This window comes from Melozone crissalis, unplaced genomic scaffold (assembly GCF_028551555.1).
Source record: "Melozone crissalis strain CALT ecotype California unplaced genomic scaffold, PUWL_Pcris_2 ptg000008l_1, whole genome shotgun sequence".
Lineage (NCBI taxonomy): Eukaryota > Metazoa > Chordata > Aves > Passeriformes > Passerellidae > Melozone > Melozone crissalis.
In genome coordinates this window covers 17,029,065-17,047,739 of record NW_026535786.1, presented here as the reverse complement: position 1 = coordinate 17,047,739, position 18,675 = coordinate 17,029,065, and the positions used below count along the sequence as shown (strand labels likewise).

The 18,675-nt window shown below is 43.8% G+C and overlaps 1 non-coding gene across 1 annotated transcript; it reads left to right on the top strand.

The window, feature by feature from the left end:
- Positions 1 to 18,177: 18,177 nt before the first annotated feature.
- Positions 18,178 to 18,255, top strand: TRNAK-CUU (transfer RNA lysine (anticodon CUU)). The gene has a single exon. It is a non-coding gene; the product is annotated as a tRNA-Lys (tRNA).
- The last annotated feature ends 420 nt before the right edge of the window (positions 18,256 to 18,675 follow it).

Below are 18,675 nucleotides of genomic sequence, written 5' to 3'. Positions count from 1 at the left end.
AATATTCAGCAACTCATCTTCTCCCCTGAGGGTTTTGCTAGCCATGGTTCACTGCTGGTGCAAGCTGCAGCCAAGGAAGAAATGACAGATGCCTGAAATTCATCTTTTCCTTCTGCAGCTCCCTCTTCCTTCCAGTCCTTTCTGCTTTGATCTTTTACTATTCACCACTTCCTCTCCCTACATCTATGGCTGCTTCTTGGCGAAGTTTCTTCCTGACACAACAGTACACCTTTTGAGCAAATTCCATTTGTTCATAACTTTTAGCTCAATTTCCTTGGATGCTTCCTTAGAGCTTGGCATTCCTTTTTCAGCTGCCAGCACCCAACAACCTGTCCGTAATTGCGACTGGCAGCACCTCTGCAATAAGGCAATGCTCCTCTCTGCCAATCTTTTAGGGACACTAAACCAAAGAGCCTTTTCCAAAACTGGCTCCTCAGCTGACCCAACTCTTGCAGCCATTGAACAGCTAACTAGCAAGGAGTCTCTGAAAACACTTTTCACTTCTCCAAATCTAATTGCCAGCTACTCAGATCTGTTCCCCAGTCTTTCTCTCTGGATCTAGATTTCCAGTACAGACAGAATACAGATGGTGGGAAATTAATCCAACACTTAAAGGTTTTCTTCTAGGTAATATTATGTCTCAGGCTGCCAGCCACACAAGTGTTACAGCAACAGTTCCTCATGCCAGGGAAAAACACGGCCCAGCTCTCATTTCTCCTCCCTGCCGTCATAGACGCACACACGCCGCAGGGCTGGAAATGAGTTAATCAGATGATGCTCTATAAAGTATGCCAGTTTCTGTATAAACAATATTAAATATGATAATTTCCTCCCGTCTTCTTTTTAAGCTGTTGCATTCACATTCTCTCTCAGTCACATCAACTTGGGGAGGGAAAACAACTGCAAGAAATCTTGGATAATGTAGTTATGCTAATTTACTGAAAAATCTATAAAAGTCAAGAATACTCATGGATGTGGGAGCCCTGCAAATAATGTGCTTCATCTTCCTTTCCCACATGCCCTATTCTTTGTTGATCAGAAAAAAAGTGACCTGCCGCCAAACTCCTTCTGAAAGCTAGAGCCAATCATATCTCTTACATGTATAAAAGATTTGGGAATAAGATCGGCGAGTTCACTCTCCTGTTATTTGTGAAGCTCTTATTATTCATGAAAATGTTCACAAATCCCTAAAGCCTCATGCATTTTAGCACAGATCAAGTGTCTGAAGATTAGTTCTGGAAAGTGCATAATTCACTTTCTATTTTTTTTTAAGTTCCTCCTTTCCCCTCACACATGGCACGCTACTTAGGCAGCAACTGCCATTGCACAAAGGTAAGGAGTTGCAAAACACTCTGAGAAAGCAAAGGAATGGTCAAAGCTGCAATGCCTCAAGCAGCCAGTGGGCTGAGAACTGAAGCTAGCATTACCTCCAGAAAAAATCTAGCAACAAAATGGCTGAATAGAAAGCATATCAATTTTGTAATAAGTTTTAGACCACCAGGTCTGCCAGTATAATTCAATGTACATGGGTCAGTGTTATGACTTATACCAGATAGGAGCTGAGCCTTTCACTGCATTTTCAGCTTCACAAGGAATTTCCATTTACATGAGATGCTACTCATGTTTATCTGGATGTCAAGGCAAAGCACAAAACTGGATTGAAAGCCCCTACCTAGGCTCTGCAAATCGTGGGCAGCTTTGGGCTCCTGCCCTTCAACACTGCAGCCAGCCATGAAGTCATTTTGAACATGTGGAGGACACAGATCCTGTTCTCATTCCCATATTGGTCCACCTGCAGCACAAAGGCAGTGGTATTGTACCACTGAGACAAACCTCAGTGGGCTATGATTACTAGTGATGACCCACACAAGCCTCAGCTCTGATGATAAACTAGAATTTTAGTGATAATTATATCCATCTTCACCAAGTTAGCAAAACCAAGCTAGAAACCAGGTTTTCTTGTGAGATTTTCAGACCTGCTTGTTGGGCTAGGAGACGATGAGAGGGGAAAACCTTGACTCACTTAAGCATGAACAGGTTAAATCTTCTTAAATGTTTTTTTCTGATACAGACTAGAATCTCTAAATGTTGAAAAGACAAGAGTTATGACAATTTGGGATTAAATCCCCTTGCTATTTCTATTTGAGTAGTCTGCTTCTGCTTGCTGGCAGACACAAAAACACTTGAGATGTTTGTTGCTCTCACTGTTTATCTGCACTCTTCTATAGGCCCAGGGAGCTGAGGAAACCCAGGTACAGTACACAGAGACCCCTATGCCCCTGTGACCTTGATCCACATCTACAATAAGTCATATAAGCATAAAGAATTACTCCCCCATTTGTATAATTCATGTCTCATTCTGTTTGTCATAGGGAAACAGATTTCTTCTTGGGCTTTAATAGACTTGCACTACAGGACCCTGTTCTGTCTGATGCCTACTGATGGCAGAAGTGTGGATGGAGAATTGCTCTTCAGGAAGCTTCAGACAGACACACAATGTCAATCACATGGGAATCATTCAGACACTGCGGAGCCATTGTGACTGCATTATTGCTAGTCAGCTCTCTATTATCTTGGATAATAGGGAGGGAAGATAACAGGGATGCCCTACAGGACAAGGAAAAAATGGATAATTTAAGTAAGTGGATCATCCTAGGGACTGTAGAGCAGACACACTCCAGTGCTTCCATAAAGAACTGAGTCCAAGTGAGCTTATTAGCTAGGTGGCAGAGCCATGTGTGCTACTGTATCTCATCCTTAGCAATTGCATGGTTCTCAGAGGTGCTCACCCAGCAGGGTGATTACACAAACCACTGTCTTTCACTGTCCTCAGCTCACCATTCTTGCCCTGGACTGTGATGAAAAAACCTTCCCCCGTAACAGCTGAAATGGGGGAAATTATTTCCAATGTTACCTCACCTGGGAGGAACTAAATAAAAATACACAGCCTGCTGGATTAAGGCAACAGCAGTGAGCAGACTCCCCACCATTACTGCTACTACTCTGTAAGATCCTTCTGCTTGTCCTCACTCTCCTGCTAATATGCTCTGCAATTGCTCTCCCCTGGTCTTGCTACAGCAAGTCCAAGATGGAGGAGGTGGAAAATTCTTGCGAACTTTTAGCAGAAGGAAAGGTGGGAGCTGAAATGGCATTCTCCCAGAAAAGTTGAAAACTATAGGATGACCCACTGGGCTTTAGTCCAGTCAGTCTCTAATGCATTGAGAAGGGAAACAGTTAAAAGAAACAGAAAGGCAAACTGCACTGTGCATCAATTGAACACAGCATCCCAGCCCCTTGTAAAAACTTTCGTAATCTGGCCTGAAATGACAGCAGCTGTTTAGTTTTCAGTCTCTTGATTGGCAGAAAAGTCTCTCCTGGTCTAGTTAGTCGAGGCTCAGCAAAGAACACAGCTGCTTCCCCACAGCCTCCTAGATCTGAAGAAGAAACTCCATCCCACAGGGACACGCCAGGATCTGAGGACTGAGAATGTAGTCCTTATTCTAACAGCTGGTTGAGCTGTTGCAATTAGCTTTTAGATCCTTCTGGAGGCTTATAGCAACAGCTGCAATAGTTTCCCAGATCAGTGGGTCTTGCCTGCGTATGGGGAGAATGAGTGGCAAACAATCAAAGTCACGGGAATGCTGTTAGAAGCCTTGGAAAGTGGGCCGGCTCTGCTATATTCTCTCTCCAGGGATACCCAGCATCACAATGTCTGCCGTGTGTGATATCCAGTGTGCTGGCTTCTCACAGCACTTCTTACACTTTATGTGCTTTATTGCCTCACAATCTCCCCGCCAGTTCTGAGGGCAGGCTCCCAAACACCCGGCTGCTTATCACACCTCACTGCTCCACACGAGGCACATGAGATCACATCACCTTTCTCTGCTATCACCCTCCTGCCTTCCCAGCAGCACACAACCTCTGCAGAGCTGAGAACGTGCTCTCCGCCACTACAGGTCTTACCAGCTCACACAGCTGTGCATGGGGTAACTCAGAGGCTCTCCATTAACATTCCCTCAAGGAAGAAAAGCTGTGTACAATGCCTCCTTTCTCTGCCCTTCCATGGCTTCCTCTAGCAGTATTTCATTATGCTCCTCTCAGACACCTCCTACAGCAGGTTAGGAAAGCAGCAAAGAAGGCAGGGAACCTGCTGCAGTGCTGGCACATGATCTGTGGACACTCTAAGTCTTGCCTCCTTTATGTATTATATAAAATTTATATCCCTCCATGATATAATTCTCACATGGGTGAAATAACCTCAGTGTACCGTAAGCTGTCTACCTCAGCAACAACTAAAGAATCAGAGCCAATTTTTGTTAGATGATCCATTACCTGCTAAACTTACTCTTGCTTTTCTTTCAAGCTGACATGAAAGACAGACTAGCTGAACAGATTGAAGTGACAAGAGTTACAAAACTCTTGTCAGAAGAGTTTTTAAAAAATGCAGATAATTTTAGAATAACCTCTTTTTGCCGGGGAACCTTCAAGCTCACTGGCTAAAGAAATTTACAGAAAGGCCATAATCCCAGGATGTTAGTCCATCTGAAATTAATTTGACAGGTTAATGAAAACCAACTCCCAAATCTCCAAAGGACACACCATCTACAACCACAGTCAGATATCACTTGCCTCCCAGGCTGAAAGTCTCAGGAAAGATGGAGAAGCAAACAAGCCATGGACACTGGCCTCACCTCCTGCTGGGGAGGCTCCCAGTGTGCCCACACATGGCACAAGCAAGAACTACTAGAGTGATTTTTGTCTGTGTGAAACACACTTGGAGGAGGATTCAGGTCAGTGTGTCTGACAGCAGGCATCTTTCCTGGATCCACCTGCCCAGTCCACCTTTGAGCAGACGGAGGTGCTAGGGTGGAGAGGAGACCAGGGTCTGTGGGCCGATGGAAAGAGATTGGGGGACAGGTTATTACTCATGTCCTTAGAGTTTTTGGAGAAGAACAGACACTGCTTCCCACTCCACACTCTCCCTTACCCCTCCCTCCACTGACTGGAGTAATGAGCTCCAGAGGGACATCTACACCTGCCTTTGAAGTAGCATGTTTCTCTGAACACATTTTGAATTTAGTTTTGTGGCTTGTTTGGATTTGGTCGCTCTGCCTGTCTCTCTGTTGAGGGGGTTGACAGCTGTTAGAGAGGCTACTACCACAGCTCAGTATCACAGAACATGCAAGAAACAAACAAACCAACCCTAAATCCCAAAGCAAGGAAACCTTTGAAGGAAGAATGCATATTCCCAATGGAGAGAGCTTTCTCCTCCCAGCCAGGCCTCACCAAAGTTACCATGTGCAACTGGAGGAGCTGGAAAAATCTGCAGACAGGTGGCATAACTTAGCTAAGAAAGATAGACAGGAGCTTTGTTGGGCAATTTGGTCTGGAGAGTAAAAGTCATGCTGAGGACTTGAATCAAGCTTAAGTCAAGGTTGTTCCTTAGGCAAGAGGAGATAAGATCCCTGAACTTCCTTAAAGAACAAGTTAATTATTTAAGTGCTCATTGCCTAAGGAGCAAAACCTTCTTCAACAGACCATGTCACAATGACTCAGGAGAAGTATGGTCAGTAGGGCACATCTCTACCCTTCCAACCCATATAAGCAGACCTCAAAGCCCAACAGGCAACACTGAAATCAGAAGTTTGACTGGAAAGTGGAAAAGTGGAGGCATTGTCTCCCCACTGTAATTCAGTATGGGAAAAAGAAAATAAAAATTTCTCCTTAGTTTTACCAGTGCTTAGAACAGAAAAGGAGCATCAGTACAGCAGAGATAGCACAGCCTTTTTTTTCCCCCTCACTTGAAAATATTAGACCACTTCTGCCATTCTTCAGAAGCATGGAGGCTCTGTGCTTCTTACAGCATCTTTTCTCCCTCCTTCCCTTCATCATTGCTACTCAAGGAGATAGAGAAGGAACTTAGATCTTGGGCCACCAGAGTAAGTCAGCTGTGAGGACTGAAAGCATGGTGAGCAAGGTGCAGGAATGATTATGGGAGCTGCAGCCTCTGGGAGGTTGTCTTGCACTGGAGAGTTGTCTTGCTTTTTGGTGAAAGAGATGTAGCAACTACTTAGGAGAAGAAACAAATTGCCCCTGTCTGTCTGAAATCTCCTCCTTTCTGACTCTTCTGCCCTTGGGACTCTCAAGATAAAGAGGAGCAACAGCTATTGCAAAAAGGATCTCCTTTTTGAGTGTGCAGAGCTCCACAGCCCTGAGACTCAGCACTGAAACACATTGGAAGGCAGAAGGAGCAGTTGCTCCAGGCCTATTTCCTTCTCCAAAAAGGAGAGGGCAGAGGAAGGGAATCCATGAAGCTGCTGCTCCCAGTCCCCCACCTCATCTCCATGGTGAATTTTTAGTGGTGAAAAGCTTGTGCTTTACAAATTGTCTTTTACTACAACTATAACAGAGTGATATCCACCTGAATGTTTTAAATCAGGGGCTGGCCAAATAACTATTCTCTTAAAAATGAGAACATTAAGAATTCTCTTTCTGATTTCCAGAAGTGGTTAAGAGCACTAAATGAAGGTTTTAGACAGATCTCCAGCCATGAAACATGTCAGAATACATTCTGGGCCTTATATTGACTGGATTATATTAAACACCACACTGTACAAATGACACACGGGGAAAGCAGAGGAACAGTACATAAATACACATATGTGTGTAAAAGCAGCTCCCTGAAGTCAGGTGGCACAACCATAAAATACAAGGTTTTCTAATGTAATGAGTACTCATCACTTTTCATTGAAATCAATAGATAAAATTGTCAGGATTTAGTCACATTATAAAGAGTAGTAAAATCATTTGAGTAGTGATTTGATAGCAAAGGAGGTCATCGAGGTGATAATTAATTGCCTTTTACTGCAAAACCCATGAGCTGTGACGCTTTCTGTCTGCATCCCAAAAAGGGGATGAATGTCTTACCTTCCACAGAGTGCCTTTGAACCTTCTTTTACCTGAGGTAAACTGGTACCTGAGAAGCTGGAGGAATTTTGATCACAGGTCAGACACCAGGGTCGGCATTGCCTGCTGGCCTGTCACTGAGCAAGAGAACCCGAGCATCCCTGTCCATTAAATGGAAAGCAAAGTCTGTGCTATTCCTCTTGGGGTCTTAAAATCAAAATTCCCTAGTGTTCCTTGAAAATCTGTAGTCCTCTTGCAGAATGGTGTGAGTTATCATTTGATATTTATCTTGGAGTAGTTCCTAGAGGTCTCAAATCAAGATAGGGACCCTGCTGTGCTAGCTGCCCTGCAAATATAAAACCAGACTCACTGCTTGTCCCTCAGAGCATAATTTTTGTCCTGACAGGTGATATTTTTCTGCCCAGACACAGGACAATTTCTTACAGCCCTAGAACATCTAATTATCAGGGGACTCCACTGGAAGCAGATTTAGGATCAAATATTAAGTATGTACACAATTTTAAATTATGAGCTTTAGGAACTCAAAGCTGTTTGTCATGCTAAATAAACACTGACCTTTTCACAGCAGAATCACTCCCCAGCACAAAAAAACTCAAAATCCTCACAATATTTGGGGCAATTTACACCTTTTAGCAATGAAGGAAACATGGCTGTGGATATCACTTTCAAAATGCAGTGATCTTAGCAGCCTCTTCTCTTCCTTTTTAAGCTCCTAACCCTCAATTCCATGGAACTGCTAGGTACTGCACCCAAAAAAAAAAAAAGTCAGAATTATAGCAGGGGAACATTTCTCACGTGTGCTGAAAACTTAAAGGTGCATTGTTCAGGCAATGCTGAATCTAAAATATAATTTAGAAAAGTGGTACATTTAAAAGGTTTTACTGGTGATGTAGACTCATCAGAAAACTAAGCAGGCAGCACTGGAAATCCCACAAGCTAACCTGTTCTCTTGAGACTTCCAGCCCAATTTTGCAGACTCGAGAGGTTTGGATTAGATTTGAATAATTAATCCAAATTTGTCGGTGCTTCATAGATGAATCAAACCTCCAGCCCTTTTAAGGTTCGCCCTCAGTGCTAATAACCCTCTTTACTAAGCATTAGCATAGAGTAGAACAGTTTAATGATATAAGAAAATGCAAAAAGTAGATTTATGCTGTCAAAACTTTTGTAACTGAAAATATTATGGATTTTAATCAGCTGGATTGTTCTCAAAATGAAATATGAAGATTTAAATAAATCTTAAGTAGGTACTTTTTTGGGGTTTTTTTTGATACTCCCACTACTATATTACCAAGGGTCTCTCCACTGAAGAAAATATACAGCATTACATGGGTGGGGACATTTATTTCCAGTAATAAATAAACTGCACCCTTCTGCACATGCCACAGAACGAGTGACTTTGTCTTCAGTTAAAGTAAAATTTGCTTAAAGCCACAAAAATACTAAGAGCTGAGAGGTAGCAAAATCACCAACAGGTCAGTGCTGCACTGATCTTGGGGTAACCTGGCTGTGCAACAAGCAGCAGCCTGCTTTTTGGTGCTGGTAACCTAACGCTGGCAATAAGGAAAAGGAACCAGCTGAGTCATCCCCATGGAGTGTACAAGGCCTGCAAAGGCAAAAGATGGGAACAAACCATCCAGGTGACTGTAGCTGGTCATGGCAATGGGGCTCTGCTGGCCAGCACGGATTTGCAGCATTGTCAGCTGGAGAGGACAACAGGCACAAGAGCAGAGCCGGCCTAGGCTGAAGCAGCTTCTTGAGAGGGAGTAAAATTGGCAGAGAAACATATTCATGAAAAAGAAAGAGATGTGCTGCAATCAGCAAGGAAGGCTTGGAAGCGAGGATCACTTTGCACAAGGGTAGACCAGGCACAAAGCAAAGGGTGAGTCAGATGCAGACTGCTCAAGTCCCATGAACATCAAAGTGACTGATAGGTGTCATATAATTCTCAATAATTTGGTGGATATTGAATGTTAGTGCTGTAACATTTCTCAGGAGGTTCATAAGGTTCAAAGATATGTTAATATTTGCCCCTTGGCTGTGCTTCCCAATCCCAGAACAATCTAAAAGACAGTATGAATATTCTGTGGGTACGGACACCCTAAGCATTTAATTTAAATCTGTCCTAAAAAAGACATGATGTCCCAGTGCAGAAATATCAGAAGTTCAATAGTACCATGAATGTCACCACCACAACCCTCACTTCAGCTACTGCTGCATGCATGCACAGAGCTGAACAGGCTCAATGGAACCAGGCAAGACTTCAGCATTCACCTACAGGATTGTTATCCCCAAACAAAAATAATGTCAAAAATAATGAGCCAAGCCTAAAAAAAGAAATCCCAGGATCGGCTTAAAGACAGTGAGATTTGAAAACATGCATGTTGACTTTCTAATTTGAAATTTATTTTTTGAGCTTTTATGAATCATGCTTTCAAGTTATTTTTCACAAATACAAGAAGAAAACAGATATTTTTCATTCAAACACAAGAAACCTGTGATTATACCATAGTCACAGGATGTCTAAGTCAGGACTTTGAAGAATATCAGTTATTGTGGAAATTGGAAATTTATGAAATGCAGTAAAAGTACATTTAATATGTTGCATAATAACACTTCTAAGGATGCTATTTTCTGGTATGGGATGAACTGTGCAATGTAAAATATTCTTACCAGCTGCACTGGTTTTTAAACTGCATAGAAAAAAGACAAGGACTTAAATTTCTCTTTGGATTTATTGGAAAGCATCAATGACCTTTGGATGAAGTGATCATGGTCATCTATTCATCTCCTCAACCCACACTCCCTAATTTCTTATTTGTTCCTTGCATATGACACCTCTTAAAATAAGTCATCAGTAGTGTTTTTCTCCAGGGTAGCTTGAATGCAGCCCCTGTGCCTTTCTTGAGCTTGTGGCAGTAAACAATCAGTTGATTACAGAATGACTTGCAATATTCACCTGAGTCACATAGCACAGCTTCTGTCTGCTAACTGGCTGATCTAAAGTACATTAGATAACACTCATTTTGAACTCTATTTCCTTGTGCAAGTAAATATTTTTATATTAATCAAAACCTGACAACAGCATGCAAATTGTTAACTTTAATCACCTTAATGCTCAGCAGCGGTGAAGAATATGGGGACCAATGTGAAACTTGGACTTCTAATCAGGAGCATTTTACTTGCTTCCTTACAACTCTGTCATCTCAAGGTGTGAATTCTACACCACACTGCAAAAATTTATTCCCACAAACCTATTGCTCCATTTTATGGATGGAGGACTGAGGCAGGGAAAAATTAGCATGCATGTGAATTGCTATTAAAAAGCCCCAACAACCATGTCCACTGGGGATTTGAATGTAGACAAGACATCACAAAGTTAAGCTGCTGCTCAGAATACTAGACTAGCATTCCATGCCATCAACCGTGAGCATTTTTTTTATCTCTGCTTGAAAGGGTCCTGCATTTCCTTCAGATTAATAAATACCAGAGGACTGGTTTTAAAAAGCAAGACTACTGTAGTGGAATATAGAGTATGGTTCTCAGGAGAATTCAGAACTTTGAAGACATATTTGGTATTTGTGCTTAAAGGGCTTGACAGCATTCTCTTAAACAAAAGCTATAGCCGTAGCTTCTGTTTCATGATGGCTTTTTTCTCTTGCAGGAACTTGACATGAATGAAGGTGACTTAAGCATTTTCCTTGTAAGCAGTCTAAAACAAGGCCATGAGGGGACTTGCTCCTCCTTCCAGAAAGAGTCTGGAGTAAGTTTCAGAACCAATGAATATAACATTTCTAGTACCCCATGAACGAGATGTTACCCCAGGGAAAGTGAGCAGACCTTGTTTGTCACCCAAGAGGCACAGCCTTCATTCTTTGTCAAGTTCATTTCTATTTACCTGGGCATCTACGTCCAGTTTGTTGTCTACAAGGATGCTGACACATGTGGAGAGCTGGGTTTAAGAAACTGAACCATCAGCTGTGAAACAACAGGCCCTTGCCAACTAAGCAAGCATTTGACAAGTGAGTATTCAGCTTGCTATTTCATATTTAATAGCTGGAGTAGATTCTCACCTGCTCTGCGGGGTCAGCCACTAGTAAGTGCCATCATTTATTCATGTACGTCTACGACACCGATGACTGGCACGTCCAAGGAACTACAGAGAGACACACTTTTTTCTAGCTTGATGAACACTCGGTTCTTTTAATAAAATGTAGAATACCTCAAAAAGCAAGCTTGAACAACTTCAGAAGACCTTTTTTAATGTCTCGGGAGTTTCTAGGTGAGAAAATTCCAACCAACCAAACTGTCCCATCAAGCAAAGAAAATCACCATCATCTGCAGCATAAGGAGAAAAGATTTAGGTGACAATATTAATATAGGAAGCACACATAAGAACTGTCTTCCCAATAGCAGCAAAGTACTTCCATAGCCACCTTGCCTTCCCTCAATAACTGCTCAATCTGAAAATGGCCTGAAAGTATTTTTATGGCTGATACCTAAGTGCTTAAGGACCTGCAACATGAGGGACTAAAGCCGAAAAATTCACTGGAGCCATACTAGAATAAACCATGTGAGGATGCAGTCTACTGTTTCAGATCCTAAGCAAGTTTATATGTTCTCATTAGCCAAGATGTGGATAGATTTCAATAATCTTCTCAAATACTGAGCACTGATATAACAGGAATGAGTCAAATATTGTGCAAGGGGAACTTCTAGAGAGAAACGTACATCGGACTTAATACTGAATTGGTCACATCTGTCTTGTCTGTATAAACAGATTATTTTCAGAAGACCTACTTCTAATACTAAAGAAATAAAAATTATGAAAGAATAAAGTTGGTTAGCAAAAAAGACAGCAAGAACAGGGAACACATCTCTAAAATACCACAGCGACCTCAAAACAAAAGGTATCTCTGAAACACCTCACAGATGAACAAACTTCTAAAAAAATGTAAAGAGCAGACTGACTGAAAGTTAAGTGGAAAAAAATGGGGGAGTGCAACAGTTTCCTGTCTACCTCAGAGTTGCTCTGGGGTCCAGGGAAGCAAATGGCAGAGTGCACACAGCTGTCTTACAGCGACAGTGCTGCTCAAGGAATATCCTGGCACTGGAGCAAATCTCCCCACCTTTTAAGCTCCGTCAGTGGTGGTGTTGCAGAAGTAGTCAGCAGAGGGAGTGAAACTGCAGGAACGTCTTCCTCAGGAACTGCATTTACTGCAGCAATGAGTGTTGCAGTAAATAGTGACACAACACAAAAAAGGTGTTGGCACAGTCTAACACGAGTGGGAAAGAACCTTTTTTGGAGGAAAATAAAACACCAACAAAACTCCACTGTTTAATTGGAATACAAAGCAGACTGAGAAATGCAAACAATCTAATGGCATATATAGAGAGAAAGAGAGGGAGAAAGAAAAATAAAACTACATGAATCCACATCTAATTCCCATTTATATAACAATGTGATTTGCTCCTTGTCCCTTCAGCCCATACAGAGTCTCTGTAGGCTTGATTTTGCCCTATGCTGAGCCAGCCACATGAGGCCCTGAGCACAATGCAGGCTGCCATCAACCACCCCTGAGAATGCAGCAGCACAATGATCTTCCCAAGGGCAAAGAGTTAACCTAATGGGGATGACTGGATAAGTTATTCGTGCTTCCCCCATCAAAGTTTCAAAAAGTAATTTTCTCCTTAAGTCCAGGGGCTATGTCCACATATATGAGATTAGAGGGGTGGACAAAACGCTGGCTGCAGATACTTACAGCACGTTAACATTTAATTAGGAATGTTTGCTTTAATCATTTAAGGGATATTAAATGTAAATAGAGAGTGTGAGCAAGTGGAGCTGGCTCTGTAGCTGAAAGTGGTCACACAGTTCTACAATGCAGGTGCAGGAGGAAGCAGCGGGGAAGATGACGGCTGCTCCCAAGGACATACCAAGCCCCAGAGGTATGCTCTGGCTGCAGTCTCCTGCAGGCTGGCAAGATGGAATGAGATGGAATTTAGGAAAGGAAAGTGACAGATGACTCTTACAATCAACAAAGCAATAGGAACTGCACTTGAATAGTGAGAACAGCAGGGATCCCCCAGCCCTCAGTCCTGCTGTGGTGTGAGGAGATGGGCTTCAGCAAGGTCTGTCCTAAGGAAGGTCTGCTCTGCAGCAGCCACCTGAGCAAGCATGTGTTTTCTTGCTGCTCAGGGGGAAATCCTGCAGTGCAGCACATGAGGAGCATACTGCCTTTCAAACATGAGATCAGTCATTTGAGAAAATGGCTTATTTTGGGGAGGGAGAACACAGCCCTTCCAGATATGTTGCAAACCTGCTGCTATTACAATTTCACAGCATATTGCCAGTCCACAATCTGGCCATACATCACAGCTTTTGATGGCTCTCTAGGCATGAGATCAGACAACAGACAATAATGGTACAGAAGATACATACAATAAACTGCAGTGTGAATTCACTATAATGCAGAACATTTGATCTTTGAATTGGCCACATACTAGTTGTTTTAAAAATGCAGGTTTTAGGAAATTTTTAGCCATATTCTGAGTGTGGTAAATGCGTGGTCTATTTTAGCTGAAGTATCAGTTATTTGACAGAAATGATAAGCATGCGCAATCACTCCCAGAAGTTCCATAGACTTCTAAATACCTTATAGCATCTCTAATGCTCCCTGTGTATCTAAGAACCATCAAACATCCAACCCACACCATAGAGGCACACAGGACTTGGCACGTGGCTTCCTTTTGCCTGTACTCCTCTCAAGCATCCTCTTGGTCACAGCTGTTGCCTAGAAAATTTTCTCAGGGATCTTCACATTTTGGGATCAGGCAAAGGAAACAATTGCTGCCCCAGAGATAAGGGGAAAATTTTCCCATGGGGAAAGAGCTTTTTTCCCCACAAATGTGAAAGGAGTAGGGAGAGGGCTGGAAAGCCAAGTGGTCACCCAGCTTTCTGTGTCTATTGGAGTAGATCCTTGCTCACCACCCTTACCATGTCCTGCATTCCAATGCTCCTTCACTAACTGTGGTGGGGTGCTGGCAGGATATGCATGCAGAGGCTGTGCATCAGGAAAAGCTGGCAGGTGAGTCACAGCAGGGCCACAATGCCATCCCATTCCTGCAGCCTACTGCCCCCAGCAACTGTTTGCATTGCCCAGGGCTGCTAGTTCCTAGCCTGGGAATAGCTTTTGCCTCCCTGATGATTTTTCATATGGCTCATTCCTGGTCTGCATTATAAATCACACATATAGAGAGCGATGGTGGAAATGCCCAGAACATCCCATAATGAAAGTGACCCCTGCTGCAGCGCAAGGAAGCAGACAGATTAAATAAGCAGGAAATAGGAGAGCAAAGACATGCAACAAGGAGGCTGTCGGAAAGAGGTGAGTGCTGTATGGAGAGCAGCACAGAGAGAGAACAGGGCACCCTCTCCCTTAATGAATATTTATTGCAAACTGCCGCCTATTATCTTTCAAAGAATTTTTATACAGTTCCCATGTCTTTCATCTGTTTCATGTTATGGTTTATCTAACTGTGGAAATTGCACGCGTCAGGTAAACGTTGATTTACATGCAAATTGCCTTCGCTAAACTCGCCTTTAAGTAAAATAAGATTCGGAAATAATTTTTTCTCATTAATTTGCAGTTTCAAAGAGACTCAAAAACACAACAAATGCAAATAATCTAATTCATTTGTAAATATAAAACAATTTGTTGGGATTTAACTTTGCCATATTTTTTCTCCCTTCCATGTGCTTTAAATAAATTGCAGTGTTTACCAAAGACAAACACAAGAGAGATGCTAGGTTGTTCCAATTCAATACCTTCCTGCTCTTTTTCTTTTAAGGGCCCACTATCAGGTTAAGAATCTCTGCAAGATTCACTCCTGGAGTAACTGCTGAATGATATAGATTTATATCACACATTCAATTGGTTCCATAAATTTAAACCCAAATGTTACTTCCCTAGATGACACTTTAAATTATTAGAAGTGAATTTTAAAAAAATGTAGGCCTACATTTGCAAAAGTGGCCAGTGATTTAGGGACTCTGGTTTAGAGGCCTTCTGCTAAGTGTTTTGAACTGCTAGTCAAAACATGCAAGTCCCTGTCACTTTGGAACACCTCAAATGTCATTTATGCAACACCATGGCTGTCTGCATTTTTCACTGTACTGGCTTGAAAAATGATGCTATATTTGATAATATGTAGATCTTAAAAAGGTTATCCCCATTTTAGTGTGTGATGCTGGTTAAATAACAACCCTATTTCCCTACATATTCACTGGAGAAATATACAAAAGAGTACTCTTACTGCCTCTGATTTTGTGAGTTGGGGGTTTAATATTTGCAGAGGTGTAACAAGTGCAATTTCTTTCTCATTAGGTGCTCTCATTGATTTTCAGCATCAATACACTGCTCTTTAATTTGGGTTTTTGGACAGAGAGTTTAAGGCTATCTTCATGGCTGCTAGAATGCCTGAGGACAACTAACCTGCCAAACTCAAGTCTTCCCCTGAAAGATGAGCATAGGTGGTAACCAACAGAAATCATTGTTTTAGATCTGAGAATTGAGCTAGGATTCCCAAAAGATGGGCTAAGTTACCAGTTCCTCCAACAGGTCTTTGAGCAACTGTGTGCAAGACAGTCCTCCCACAAATAGGTAGGAAGACAACGCTTTTTGCCATCTCTTGTCTTGGCTAGGTATTGCAGTATAAGTGCTTTGGGCTGCTTACATTTCTTCTCTTGTCTCTTCTTACCTGTACAAGAACATCCCACTAACCCTACCACACTGGTGCTAATAACAAAAAAAAACCCAAAAAAACCCCCACAGCCGGGAAATCCACAACTGGCGTCCACTGTGCGGGCTATCTCCCACCAAACCTTTCGGGGGGGGGAAAGCCCTGAAGAGCTGAAGAGCCAAGAGAACAGCACTGATAACTCCAGAGGAGGGAAGCCTGAAGAAAGAAAGAAGAAAAAGAAAAAACCGGCCGGGAGAAGCTGCAAAAATCAGCAGTCACTGAGAAACTCCATCTCTCAGCTTCTGCTGAAGACAGCTCGTAGCAGAGCGGCCTGGACTGGGACCAGAAAGGCGCCTCTGATCCATCCCTCGTGATCTGCTGGACGGAGAACAAGGGCCTCCAGACCACGCTGACGACAGATTCGGTAAGAAGGCCAAAATAAAATCATGGGGGCAACACTCTCCCAAGAACAACGGGAAATCTTATCCACCTTACAAAGTGTAGCAGAATTATATACAGAAGGGATCCCAAAGAAAGAATTAAAACAGCTGTTATTATGGGCAAGGCTCAATTATCCACTTGCTGAGACATATTTGCTGTTCGAAGTGGGGTTTTGGCAAGAGATTAATAGGCATTTATATATTTTAGCAACAAAAAAAGATGAGACAGCGTTAAAGCTACTCTCGCCGGCAAGAATCATGTTACAAGGTATTTCAGTGCAGTCTAAAAGACTGGAAAAGCAGCGAGAAGCTGCGGTACCCTCAGAGAAGGGGGCGGAGCGGCAGAGCTCCGGGAAAAAAATTACTCTGGCTTTGAAAGGCCAGGGGGAAAGGGCTCTCGAAAAAAGAGAGCGGGAAAAAATATTAAAACCCCCGATCAAAAAATGCAACAAACCCCAAGGGCGTCCTGAAACTACAGAGAGTGTGGAGGAGTCAGGAGCAGAAGGGGGGGAGCAGGAAGATAAGGGATCGGGGGGGGGGCCTGTTCGCGGCGAAAGCGGCGACGCGGCGGCGGCGGCGGACGCGAGCAGCGCGGGTGAGGATGAGGAGACGCGCGCGGAGGGCGAAACTCGCAAAAACCGGGGTGTAGACTCACACGCGAACGCGGAAGGCGGGCTGAGGGAAAATTTGCAGCCTCAGAGGGCCGCCGCGGCGGGACGCAGGAGGCGCGCGGTTGTGACGTCAGAGCCGGTGCGACGGTCAGCTCGAATCGCGGGTAGAGCCGGGGTGCCGGCGGGAGAGGCGAACACAACGTCAGAGGAGGAGGGGTTGGATTCTGGGACAGACCGAGGGGCGGGGACCTCGGAGGTGAGACAGGGGGGAGACGATGATGACGTCACCTTGGGGGACACCGGAAGTAGCTCAGAGAGTACGCACGCGCAGAGAGTAAGACGCGGGCGGGCCCGAGCCCGGTCCCCTGTGACGTCGCGGGTGAGGAGGGGCCGTGTTAGGGATTCTACGTCCCGGGGCTCCACACCATCTCCAGATCTGGCGCCTTTGGTCCCGAGCCTCGGAGTCTCAGTTCCTTCCCTTCATGGGAGACGCCGAGCAGGAAGAGGAAGTGGGGCAGTCGAGATTGCACCGTCATCCGAGCCAGGGAGGCCGGTGACAGCGCCACCTAGTGGCAGGAGGGCAGAAGTGCACGACATGCCGGGTCGGCTCGGCGGAGCCACAGCGCCATCTCGTGGCGAGACTGCAACAATGCAGCAATTTTTTCCAACAATATATAAAAAGAGAAGCACCTCGAAGAAAACAATGTTAACACGACAAAGGGATTATCCATCCACTTCGGGATTTCATGAAGATGATGAAAGCTCAGATGAAGAACAGCTACAAGGGGAAGATGTCATAAGGATCACAGCATCAGAAGGTGTCCCAACATGGATGCTATCAGCAGCAGAAGCAGCAAAAAGCTTCTTGCATTCATTCAATGCAGTAAAGAAGAAATATCAACAGGATCCTCGAGTTTCCTTTTCGGATTTAGGAGCAAGGCCAAAAACCTCAAGGCGAAAAATGAGACACTATGAATCACCGATGACATCTACAACACCATTATTCATGCAAATCCCAATGGAGTCTGATGAAGAGGGGTTTCAAGAGCCGGTGAAGACAATGGATTGGAGGCAAATCAGAGAAGCATTGGAAAAGGAAAAGCATTTATTCCCGGGATCAGGGGATTTGACAATGCCAGTGACATATGATGCCCAGGGACAGAATCCAAGGTGGGAAAGGATGGGTCATGAGACACTCAAAGACTTAGGGAAGGCAGCTCAGACTTTTGGGCTGAACTCACAATACTTCAAACAGCTATTAAGAGGGACATTCTCTATGTATGATCTCACACCATATGACATTCGAAGTATTGTGGCAATGATCCTCACTGACACACAGAGTCTTGTCTGGGAAAAAAGGTGGAGAAAATATCTTGCTGAGTTGCGGAACAGATACCAAGGTGGGCCGAATGCGAACCTCACAGAAGGGCAATTAGCAGGGGATCCTCCAGATGACAATCCAGGGGAACTAGCTCAGTCGGTAGAGCATGAGACTCTTAATCTCAGGGTCGTGGGTTCGAGCCCCACGTTGGGCGCCAGTTGTGGGATTTCTGGGCTGTTCAGATGGTCTGGGGAAAAGCCCAAAGATGGCCTTGGGCCCCCGGGTTCGAAAGGACGAGAGGAAGCTTCAGATTTGTTCTTGGTCTTGGTGTTTATTAATTGCTTATCTAAAAGATTTTCTCTTGGCCTGACAGAGTTCTGCTCAGCAGTCAGCCATGGGCACACACTGAAAGCCCCTGGGGCGGTCACCTATCTTTATACCCGGAGTTACGTATACAATATTTATCATTTTTCTCCAATACCCTCTACCCTTATTAACCAGTGTTCCCCTAGTAAGGTCCAATCCCGGAGTGCCAACATCACCACAGAAGATGGAGGCCTAGAGGAAGAAGAAGAAGGAGAAGGGCACGCCCCAATCCCTCCATCTTGCCTCTCTAGACCCCCCTGTACAGGGA